Source organism: Adiantum capillus-veneris, chromosome 13 (assembly GCF_014529385.1).
Source record: "Adiantum capillus-veneris isolate H3 chromosome 13, ASM1452938v2, whole genome shotgun sequence".
In the NCBI taxonomy this organism is placed as follows: Eukaryota; Viridiplantae; Streptophyta; class Polypodiopsida; order Polypodiales; family Pteridaceae; genus Adiantum; species Adiantum capillus-veneris.
The window spans coordinates 154714524-154725986 of NC_140943.1; positions in this window are offsets into that span (position 1 = coordinate 154714524).

Genomic DNA, 11463 nt, shown 5'->3' on the forward strand with positions numbered 1-11463 from the left:
TGTAATTAGGGATTTTTTTCTAATTAGGCTCTCTAATTACTCTCTAATCACACGTGATTTTTGTGTTACACATAGCTAAATCATTGATTTGAAGTGTGATTATCATTCTTATGTGTTTAATTTGATTGAAAATGATGCTGCACATGAGATTTTGTGCTTGATTGATTGTAGGTGAATTGCGGTTAAGCGGTTGCTAGTACACACACATGTGTGTAGGCGTCAATTCGAGTGGAAAATAGACGCGATGCTTATGTTATTGTGAGTGCATTAACCCATTCATTTTCTGATTTGATTTGCAAGTTTGATTAAAGATAAATTTCACAAAAAATTAGTGCGAATCTAAGTGCAATTAGTGTGCCTATGTGTAGGCAAAGTGTACATTTATTAGTGCAAATTATGGTTTAATTGGTGCCAATTGGGTTCATAAAAAGCATTGGATTGCTTGATGTTGTTATGATGATTATGGATCAATTTTTTCATTGCTAAAATTGCGTCAAAATGCTGCCCAATTTTTGCTAGATTGTGTGTGCATTGATTAGCGATTAGTGCTTGATTATGCTTGTGTGTGTACACTTAATTGGGCTTGTAATTGATTGCAAATTGATGTGAAATTGGTTAAATTGTAAAGTTCAAAGTGTGCTGATCAATTGTATATGCTTAATTTTATTGCTAATTATGCTAATTTTTAGTGAAAATTAAGCAAAAAAGAAGCAAAAATCGACCTAATTTGGATGCAAAATACATACAAATTTGATTTTGGGTGTAACTTTGAAGTGTTAATTTCAAAAAATGCTTTACAAAATTGAGCGTGTACGCACTTCACGATCTATTTTTAGTTTCGCACGCGCATACGTCTCACTTCTCGTAACAATGTGTGCACTTACTTAATTTAGGTGTGTGTATTTACTTAATTTAGGTGTGTGTGCACTTACTTGATTTAGGTGTGTGTGTGCACTTACTTGATTTGGGTGTGGTGCATTTACTTGATTTAGGTGTGTGCATCATTTAAGAGGGGTGTGTACCATCCTCAATTTGGGTGTGTGTAAAGTGTAGTGCACAAGCAAACAAAGGGGGTGGGAGGTCAAGCACATGTGCATGCTTGTTTTTAGGTGTGTGGAAAGGGAGTAAAGTCAACAAAAGACAAGGCATATGAGAAAAGAATCTAGGTGAGAGAAAGAGAAACAAAGTCAACAAAGATAATAAAAAGAGTGTGTGCATGAGCGTCCGAATTTAAAAAAACCCAAAAAAAGAAAAAAAAAGATTTTTTTTTTAAATTCTCTTTTTTTGTAGGCGTCCCATGCATGTGCACATCTAGTCGGCCTCTTTCGGACCCTGTATTACGAGGATCTCTCTCTTATACTTTCTCTTATATACCTCGTTCACGCGCGCATTTATGCACGACTAGACACTGAGAGTACATATGTCCGGAGAGTCGTTTGCCTGATTTGCTTACTTGTTTGACATAGCACACTGTAGGATTTAGTGGACCCTCGACACATTGATATCATTGTGATGTGAATTATGAGCCACTATTATCATGCATGATTGACTATAGGTCACCCGTGTGACAGTTTCATTTGATCACACCATTCACATCACGATCTTGCCATACACTTATTATATTGCTTGCTATTCCTTGAGAGATCTAGATCAGTCATAGTGAGCTTCCACATGATCATTGAGTATTTACACTCTCTAGATTGATGACGACCATGGCCCTGAGAGGTTCCGATTTGGTGTTGCCATGGTTAGTAGGAGAGTACGAGAGACATTTATGTTATCGAGATTGTTATACCGATCGCTATTTTGTGAGGCTTCAGCCTCATGATCATTCTACTTATGCTTTTCAGTCAGTTAGAGCCAGAGCCCACCCCACGAGGTTTGATCATCTCATAGATTTCTTAGATGTACTCTATCGAGTACAAAATATCCATTCTAGACATGAGATCCCAGTACCATCCCTAGAGGATGTTGCAGACAGTCCATTTGCGGGGTATGCATGATAGTTTTTTGTATGTTGATGATGATGCACGCATGTATTTGAGAGAGTCACAGATGCCTGTACCAGAGCCTCAGGTAGATTTTGGTAGATCCATGGGTAGTAGAACCTATTATGGCCTTGATGATTATAGTACCTACACGATGATTTTTGGCCTACCTTATCGACCTATCCCTAGCCCTAGATCACCTACATCTAGTATCGGCATTGAGCTTGAGTCCACATACACAGCGAGATCACCCATTAGACCACCTCCAGGCTTTCTACCTAGACCTATTGCTCCACAGGACTCTATCGATGACCATAGATCTAGGTTGACACCAGAGATTGACGAGTCTCGAGAGCAGTTATTGAGAGAGCCACGCATAGAGACCGAGACGAGATTGACATCAGAGTCGTCACAGACACCACATAGAGCTAGATTCGGCATGATGAGCACTTCACAGTCTATGTTTATGATGAGATCAGAGCCACCACGAGTCATCGAGATGAGAGCACCCGCCGTGAGTGCACCACACATAGAGCCATTGACTATGAGACGATTACATTGGGGACCCATGGGAGAGCATCCATAGCCTTTGGTGACGGAGCATACCATGCATTTACCTAGAGAGGTTGTTACGACCACAACATTGAGCCATATTGATGTTTCAGGATCACATGACCATGAGAGAGTTATGTCACATGGGGCTATAGTTTCGACGAGTGACACAAGTCCTACGATGAGAGATGAGCTACACGAGTTTTATAGCCACTACTCCGCGGACAGATAGACCTATGCTAGTCTTGTGTGGTGAGAGGATGGGATTATGCATATTTCATGATCTGAGCCGATCGAGTTTCTTTCAGAAACTCAAGCGCTTTGTTCAAGATCCTCCCACACATCAGTTAGTGTGAGTTATGCCTAACCCAGGCATGCCAGGATCTTTTAGAGACGAGTATGATGCAATGTACTTGTCGATGTTTGAGATTGACTTACAGACCATAGAGACTTTATCATATGACGAGTCCCTAGATACGCATACTCATCCCACATTGGTAGAGTTGTATAGACTTGAGTAGACAAAGACATATGTTGACGACTGTGGACGTAGATACACACAAGAGTCTAGCACATCTAGTGAGTTATGTCAGAGAGTGACTGCCATGATTTCGTTTGATTGAGATCCTCAAGAGCGTGTATATAGAGGCACTGATCATGCCATCTATGTGCTGACTATTGGAGTGAGATACACACCTAGATCATTGATCGATCGAGCACATTGTAGCACTAGACTACCTACTACAACTTTAGCCCACCAGTCTGGTCATAGATCACCTCCTACACCCATGAGTGATTGTGATCCTCTACGAGAGATTACTAGGACTATGCCACCCCTAGATGGAGCTCTTGAGCTTAGCCTACCACAGAGTGAGCTTCATAGCTTAGATCAGCATGAGACCGATGACATGGAGCTAACATGTGTTGCTCATCATGATGATGTGCAGCAAAGTGACACATTAATGACTGATTCACCTACAGAGCACCCACATCACATAGATGTTGCCATAGAGCCATCTATTCTTGCAGAGACACGATCTCATTCCTCGATCATAGAGCGAGCATATACAATTGCAGAGACATTGACACATGAGGTTCCTCTAGACCACCACACAGATACCACACATATAGAGGTCACACCACATATCATTGAGCCTACACAGACTAGTATGACCTCTAGACATTTACATCATGAGGATAGACGAGCACCTGCGAGATTCTATTGGAGACCACAAGGATTGTCTGATTCTGAGCGAGCATTAGGGCCTTCTCTAGATAGAGTTCAGAGTAGTGCTACCAAGGAGTTACCCCTTCCACATCAGATATATAGATCTACACCCAGAGCTTCCTATAGGACTCGACGAGTATATGTTCCACGGAGAGAGATATTGATGAGACCATTGCCTAGGGATGACACTTATGTGTGGATAGAGAGCCGGATTACACATGATGGATTATCACATGGTTGGCTCACATCTAGACGATCACTAGAGGCACAGAGTTATTATGAGGAACATAGACAGATTTGGGTTCCCAGGTTGAGAGTTGTAGCACATAGTGAGCATTCACGACCACATTTGATTACGAGAGACTTGAGAGAGATTTCTAGACCTTCTAGAAGATCTCAGAGATCATTTTTAGAGAGACCACAACCACAGAGACTGTTTCAGAGAGAGAGATCTTTACATTCACATGTGAAGAAATCTCCCAATGACCTCCTCATGAGATTGAAGGGATTGAAGAATTGGCTACCAAAGAGCCGACCACCTATCACATCACAGGTTGACACTAGTCACAGCTTGTCTGAGGTTTCCATTGACCATGTTGTTGACTTAGAGCTTGGCAAGAGTCAGCCATTCAGGGATCTTGAGCCACATAGTTCATTGACCACACAGTCACAGATTGATGTTATCCCTAGATCCATTAGTTGTGCTATAGATTCTACCATTGACATGGAGCTAGGTGCTAGCCAGTTGATGACCATTATAGACAAAGCTAGAAGACTACAGGTTTTATTGTTTGGAGAGAGTTCTCTTATCCCTCCTAGTTGCACCAGACCCTTGACTTGTACAGATTGACTATGGTGCACTAGATACGTGCGCATATGCTAGAGGCACTTTTTTTCCTTTTCGGTTTTTTTCCCTCTAGACATCCAGGTTTGAGACCTTAGTTTAGGATTTATTTTTATTTGTGTTTAGGTAACAAAACTTCCAGTTCTATGCTGACACACCTTTCTAGGTGGTAGTGTTTTGTTTATGATTTTGCAGCATAGATGGACTGTAGCTTGAACACAGCATGGACATCTCGAGTTCCAGCTTCACATGTTTTCTTCCTTGGCTATTGAGGATATGCAGCACATATCTCCAGGTGTACTACTTTCCATGATTTATGTTTGTGGAAATTTATGTTTGCTGATTGTTGTATTCCATGGTTTGATCGAGTGCATTTAGATATGTTTTGTTATCTGCCATTAAAGATGTATAAACTTGTCTTTGCTTTAGTTAATTGACCTTAAGTTTAATCTTATTGATGAGCGTTGGTGTTAGGAGACTGTGACTTTAGATTAACCAATTCACTTGACCACTAGTTTTAGTTGGAAATATTATTTGAGTGTTTGAGACCTTAGGAGTGTTTTAAGCATAGAGAGTCTTGCTCACTCAAACAATAACGACCGCTAGTGAGAATACAAAGGAAATGGAAGCAGAAGTTGGAAGAGAAATCCCAGCTTCATTGTATTGCCTATGGTATTAGAGTCCTAGAGGTTCCCAGTGTGGGCGCTTTTCTTTGAGAAGCAAAAAGCCCCAGGCATACAAAATAAACACACATGTTTTAAAAAAACAAAAAAAAGAAAAGAAAAACAAAAGAAAAATGAAAAGAAAGAAAAAAAGACATGAAAAAAACTTCCATTGAGCTTCAAGTAAAAATTCAAGCTTTTGTTCGGAGTTGTGAGAGTTAGTAAGCTAATCAAAGCTGAAAAACATAAATAGGGAATCTTACATTTAGATAATCTTTCTAACTTACCTAGTACTAGAGTAATTGTTTTAACCCTTAGTTGTAGTTAACTAATTGATAGACTCATCCATAAGCCCAAAACTTTTGATTAATTAATTTCAGCAAAGTGCAATTTATTTGTCCTTAATGGCAGTGTAGCATTCCATAATTATTTGTATTCATTCATTACCACATACATGATTTGCCTTTCCTTTATGCTTTATTGCCATATGATTCAGCTTGCTACCTCATTGCCTTTTTCTTTTTCAGGTCAATTCTTCACATAGCATCTACCACGACATTACACTCAACCGACTCTCGACTAATTCCTACAGAGGTCTCTACCCAATGTTCAAGCTTCAACCTTCAGGAGTGCTTAAGAGGAGATTTCCTACAACGCTTCCAAGAGCCGAATACCCATCAAACGGTCTCGAAATGCCACAGAACTTGAAGGAGACCCTACTAACACCAATAGATCGCTCTCCTTAAGGTCCATAAACCAAAATCCAAACCCTAAACACTTGGTGCAAAATCACGTAGGATGTCTGGTCGAAATTTAGAGGTCGTCGTTTCCAAAATCTAAAGTGCCTAATGTGTAGCTCTACTCAATGCAAACGCGTGGATATGCTGAAATGCGAAAACAAATAACGTATGCTCACCGAATTACCAGATGAAGCTAGTAGGTCGAGCTTGCAAAACCAGAACGTACACTCGCAATGTAGGTATCGGCGCGTAGCTCTTGTCAGGGGCAACACGCTGCACTTCTCCGCACTCGAGTCCGACCACCGATGCGCACGTAGCGTCAAGATGAAGCTCTCACTCTCTCTCGTACACAGTACGCTCACTCACAGACAATACTCTTTTTTAAAATGACAAAGGTTCATTAAGGTCAAAAAGTGGTATAAATACCTTACAATCTCAAACCCTCATGTTCCAATTTTAGCCATCTACTCAATCTAAATGTCAAAAATGGGATACAATCTGGAAACTTCTGTAAGCCCCAATATTTACAAAGGTGAAATGTCGGTTTTTCTCAATAAATGAATAATTACAGAAAATAATCTTCCGTCGACCAATCTTTCTCCGTAGGGTGTGTCCAGCTGCTAACACTCCCCCCCTCCTTGTTCATGTCGTCCCTGACATGGCTGTTGAGCTGCTTCTTTAACGTAGGCTTTCTCTCATCTTGAGAAGTGACTCATATCTTGCATGTTGAGCTAGTAGCGTCGGGCCGAATATGTCAGTGCTGATTGTGAAGAAGCCGGTGTAGAAGGCTTCTTCAAAGGCCTGGAGGTGATAAGATGGTAAAAACATAATCCTTTGATACAATGCATGTATCACCTCGTGAGAAGGTTGACTAGACAGATCGTTTGCACATCTGTATATACCTTGAAAGAAGAAGATACCGTTTGTCACCTGGCCTGGTTTGAATGTTTCGAAGACTGCCAAAAGTGTTTTACAAATCTTTCTCATCATGATGCAAGATAGGTAGACGAGCCAGTGAACAATTTGATGGCGCTCGTTAGGGTTTTCACCATGTATTGCTCACTTATTCTCTCGCCTGCCTTCGAGCCTAGTAGCTTCGGGTAATTTAGCCACGTGGGTTGGCTTCTTTGCAGCAACTCATGGGCTTTCCATGTCCTCATCCTTGGTAGAGGGCAGAAACTGAGGTTATCTCTAATCACTTTAGGCGCCTCTACCAAATGGATTAGATACTATGGATATTTTGTCAGCCATGCCTTTCTCCACCTGGGTTGAGAGTCTACTATCAGCTAGACCCCTTCAGGTTTGGAGATGTTTGCTTTGTGCATTGGCAGTGTTGGCTCCTCTCTGATCCGCTTGTTGATCGTGGCAGCTTCATATTTCAATAGAGGATATGGGAGAGAGGGTTGTAGCCATTCACGCCGAAGGTTGCTGGCATCTATCTTTTGAATAGGCCTTTTGCAGCTTCTCTTCTTCTTCTTGTGTCAGATCTTGTGGCTCTTGTGAGGGTCCTATAAGGATTTCTCTTGCATGGTGGTGTCCACGAGATCTGACACATTTTCTAGGTCGATCCCCTCCATGGCTGCTGGCCCAGTGCTAAACTATTGCTCTTCCCTTTGCTGCTGGCCTCTCAGCTCTTCTATCTACTTTTGAAGCGTCTTCTTTTCTTCTTCCACTTGCTCTCCCATATTCACAAGGAGGTCGTTCAGATCGGCATTTATCTTTTCCGCCTCCTCGAGCTTTCTCTTGATGGTTTCTAGCTCATTCTTCGTGGCGTGATTTTCTTCTTCTAGGCGGTTTTGCATGACCAATGACCCTTCGGCCAGCATCAGCTTTTGCCGCTTCTCCAATGTTAACTCCTTTTGGAGCTCCTTTATTTGTTCTTCATAAAGCTCATTCTCTTAAGAGGTGTGAGTTGAGCTAGTAGCTCTGACTCTGGCAGGAGATGCCCACAGCCTTTGGATGGTTTGCTCTTGACTTTAATTTGATCTTTAAGCTCTATTACCTCATCCTGGTTTGCTTCCTGCTCTATCTCTGCCTTTTCCTTGGCATTTTTGAGTGTTTCCACTTCTTTGGATTCTTCAACAAGTTGAAGGGTTAGGTTGTCCCTTTCCCTCTTTGCATCTGTCAATGACTTGCTGATTTTTATGTATTCTTCTTCAGCTCTTTGAAGTCTTTGATCTGCTGCCTGATTATCTCATTCCATCTCCTGGCATCTTTGTAATGCCGTGGCCAGACTGGCTTGCAGCTCTGCTTCTTTCTCTATATGCTCTTGGCTTCATTTTTGTAGTGTGTTGACTTCAGATTTGATAAGAACTGCATTGGCTTTGAGATTGTCAATCTCACTTTTCGTGGCCCATGATTTTGCTCTGAGCCTGGTTAGCTTGTGCATCACCACATCCCAGTCATTGGTAGGTGGCTGTAGGTCCACTATATCAGTGGCCATCTCTTTCAGTTCTACTAACCGCAGGCTTTGCCTCTGTTTCTTGGGCCTTGTGCTTGCCAACTCAAATGCTACTGTAGCTGCCTCTTCTCTTGAGTAACCCGCAGCTAGTAGATCAAGAAATGTGCTAAAATTTCTTTCCTCTGGCTCTAGCTGCTCATCTTTGGGCTTAGCTTCTTCTTTCAGCTCTTCCCCTTTTGTTTTCTCTTGCTTGGAGTCTTCTTGATCATCAGATGTGTCTAGCTCCTCCTTTTGTTGGGTTTGTGGAGGGCTAAGAGGAGGTGGTGATGGCAGTGGGCTGGATTCCGGGCTTGACGGTGGAGTTGGTGGCTTCTTCTTGAAGTCCCGGTCCGCCTTTGTCTTTGTATCTCTTTCTTGGCCTTCCTGCTCTTCTAGCAGATTCCGTCGTACGTCATCCACTTCTTCTTCTGTGAAAGGGACATTTGGGATATTTTCTGTTGTAGCATCCAGGATCTCAAAGTTTTTGATGTAGTCTTCAAACCTATCTTTCTGCACCCTTCGGGATGATCCCGACATGGCTTCTAGTGAGGGCTTCCACAGCTCGCTTAAATCTCCTTTCAGTGCTCTTTCGGCTCTGAAGCTTTCCATCAAACCTTCGAGCCGTGCCGCTTTCTGTGATTTGGTCTCTTTGATCGGCACTTGTAAACTTTCTTTCTTTCCCTTCTTCGGCTTTGGTGGCTCTTCTAGCACGGTCTCTAGCCGATGCTTCAACCTTGTGGCTACTCTGGGTGGTTTGTGCGGTTCTTCTTCTTTATCTTCTTTCAGCCTTAGCCAATCATTCTGTGAAGGTGGTTCAGGCCAGCTTCCTTTGGCATGCAGTGCTCCATAAACCACTTTTGTTATCAGCTCACCCGGTACAATGTAGGTGGGATTCTTGTTGCCCATCTTCACTAGGTTGTCATGGATATAAGCAGCATAATTTATCATCTTTGGCTTGCTCTTTTGCATTGCCCAGGTGAAGGTGGTAGCAATGGCTCCAGGAAGCATTCTGTACTTCTATGGCCGCTTTGTACACATGTGGAAGTACTGGTTGTAGAGCTGGCTCATGAAAGCCACTTTTGGGTTTGCAATGTCTTCAAAAGTGTAGTTGTTCATCTTTTCGGAGTACACCTTGACTTCATCTCTTCTCTTGGTCACACTATCCCCTTTGTTGAAGATGTCTAATGCGGCTGCCACCACCCTTTCTGTGATGACATCATGGTATCTGGCTTGCCCTGCAGATCAGTGACTCTGGCCACTCCATCTTCTTTGATAGTGGTTACAAACTCCCACACTCGTTTGATGTCAATCCCCAGTGGCAAAGCTTCAAAGTAGTTATGGAGATCTATCTTCTCTAAGTAATCTCCCATCTTGCTTCTGACAAACTCATTGATCTCCCGTGATATCATGGGTAGCTCCACTGCATTTCCTTCACGATCTTTGAACACGCCTTGGTAGATCTTTAAATCATTTGACTCTAGCAAATCATCGTGAATCCATGTGCTGGTTGGCTTCAGGGTTCCTTCTGGGATGACAAATGGCTCCACTTCTTCGAAATAGTCTTTTATTGTCATCCTTTTCTTCTTTGCTGGTGATTTTGCGGCTACCATGGATCCTGTTGCACTCAGTAGTCCGAAGTTAGCGTTTTTTTCATATTAGTTGAGAAACTGAGTTCTAACTATCCAAATGACTTGAAAATTGAAAATAAAACTTAAAAGGAACTTGGAAAACCCTGCATGTACTCACAGTATCATTCTGGCCAAAATTTATCATTTGGACATCCTACGCGTAGGATGTCTATTTCATCAGCTTTTGGTGAAACTTGGCAGGCTGGTGGCCCTTGGCCTATGCAACATGGCTCTGTGATTGGAATTGGGTTTGGGCATCAAAAAGTGCATTTTGGGACAGATTTAGGCTTTAGGCTCACAAATTGGGTAGCATGTCCACAACAGGTGGCAAATGATATTCAAATGGGTTGAAATTTGATATATGAGCTTCTTGCACCATGGTAATGGCTCCCATGAGGTCATTTCTTGCACAGTAAGTCAAAACCATGCTGGAGACATCCTACGCGTAGGATGTCTTTTTTATCAAAATAGCTTGGAATTGGTTCTGTGGGTAGCTCTTGGCATGTGGAACATGGCCCTGCTCTTGGATTTTGTTTTGGACAAGAATTGGTGTTGATAAGAGCATGTGTAGTGTTTTTGTGCTCAAAAAGTGCATCTTGGAGGTGTTGGGGCCCAAAAGAGATGGGAATGGCTTGAAACTTGATATATGAGCTCATGAAGGTGTTATAGAGAGATATGGAATTCAAAAATGCAAGCTGGGGTCAAAAATGTCATTTAGACATCCTACACGTAGGATGTCTATTTCATCATTTTTCACTTGTGACCACATAGATAGGTTGGCAATGTGCTCATGAGTGTATTGTGAAAGTTTCATGTGATTTGGACAAGTTTTGGTAGGTCTATGGTCCATTATTGCCTCTATGCCCTGACTTTGCGTTTTTTGGTGCACATGAGGTCAATTTTTGTCCAAATGTGATGAAACTTTGTGGCTAGCTTGTACAAGCTATTCAAAAGCTTTGTGTGATGAGAGATGTTGGGGTTGGTGCCCAGATTTGGCCTTGAGACATACTACGCGTAGGATGTCTCCTGATGAAATTTTTGTTGGAGGTGCTACTGGTGCCTCTCCTGAGCCCCCCTGAGTCCCTTTTAAGCATTATTTCAACAAAAAAGTCAAATTGATAGAAAGAAACTCCCTGTGTGGATTTCAGAGCCTCCGAGCCGTTTTCTGACTTTTGGAGTTCTTTTCGGCGATGAAATTTCTTGATGTTGGTCTCCATAGCTTCCCGATACCTTGGGGATCCTCGCCATATGGTTTTTGTCGACTTTGGCTTCATCGGAGTTGCGTTTGGCAATTTGTCACTCTGGAAGCACCTGTGGTTGCGTTTTCATGTCTTCGATGAATTGTGGTGGTCTACCACCATAGGACTTGGTTGTTGATGGT